The sequence below is a fragment of the Empidonax traillii genome, unplaced genomic scaffold, assembly GCF_003031625.1.
Source record: "Empidonax traillii isolate 1590-97213 ecotype Southwest subspecies unplaced genomic scaffold, ASM303162v1 scaffold284:size1552100, whole genome shotgun sequence".
NCBI lineage: Eukaryota > Metazoa > Chordata > Aves > Passeriformes > Tyrannidae > Empidonax > Empidonax traillii.
The window spans coordinates 29,628-30,736 of NW_020955477.1; positions in this window are offsets into that span (position 1 = coordinate 29,628).

Here is a 1,109-nt window from a genome sequence, read left to right on the forward strand (position 1 = left end):
CACCCATTTTCCTGTGTGTGTTCTTTTAGCTCACCCAAGCGAAGGTTCCTCTCTCTTTCCATAGAATCACAGATTGGTTTGGGTTGGAAGGGATCTTAAAGCTCATCTCGTTCTACCCTCTGCCATGGGCAGGGACACCTTCCACTAGACCAGGTTGCTCCAACCTCTGTCCAACCTCGTCTTGGACACTTCCAGGGATGGGGCAGCCACAGCTTCTCTGGGCAACCCGTGACAGGGTCTCACCACCCTCACAGGGAAGAATTCCTTCCCAATATGCCATTTAACCTCACCCTCTGGCAGTGGGAAGCCATTCCCCCTTTTCCTGTCCCTCCAGGCCCTTGTCCAAAGTCCCTCTCCAGCTCTCCTGGAGTCCCTTTAGGCACTGGAAGGTGCTGTAAGATCTCGCCAGAGCCTTCTCTTCTCCTGGCTGAGCACCCCCAGCTCTCCCAGCCTGTCTCCAGAGCAGAGGGGCTCCAGCCCTTGGGGCATTTTTGTGGCCTCCTCTGGACTCACTTCAGCAGATCCATGTCCCTCCTTTCCTTTAACCAATCTGTGCAGTCCTTGCTTTCAAACTAGCTGGGTGAAGCAGACAGGAGCTGAATCAGCAGCGCTGAAGCAGAATGGAGGCAGATGGTCCTGATCAGGATGGCAATATGACTAGTCAGATACTGGTCACAGAGCCACAGGTGTGAAGACTGTGGGTCAGTGGTACCCAGTGGTGAAGCCAGGTGGGCAAAGGGGATGCACGGTGTGGGGGTAAGGAGGGGCTGATCCTGAAATAAGTGCACTGCTCCAACTTGCATGGATAGCCTGAATCAAATCTGGCAGCTGAAGCCACAAGAAACACAAGCCCACACTGAGGGGTTGCTTTAAATCTGTATTAAATAATAGCAGCAAACTTAGGGTAGACCTGCTGAGCCCAGGGTGTGGATTTCCGTGGCTGAAACCCAGGGGTTTATCTCCCTTTAGCCCTTTCCCTGCCTTTGCTGCACCTCTGTGGCAATCACCCTGTGTCCCTTGCTGCTCCTGTCACCTGTCCCCAACACTGCTGTGCTCAGGCACTGGAGCTGACAACCATACGAGACAGAGATCTGTCCCAGGGCAATGGG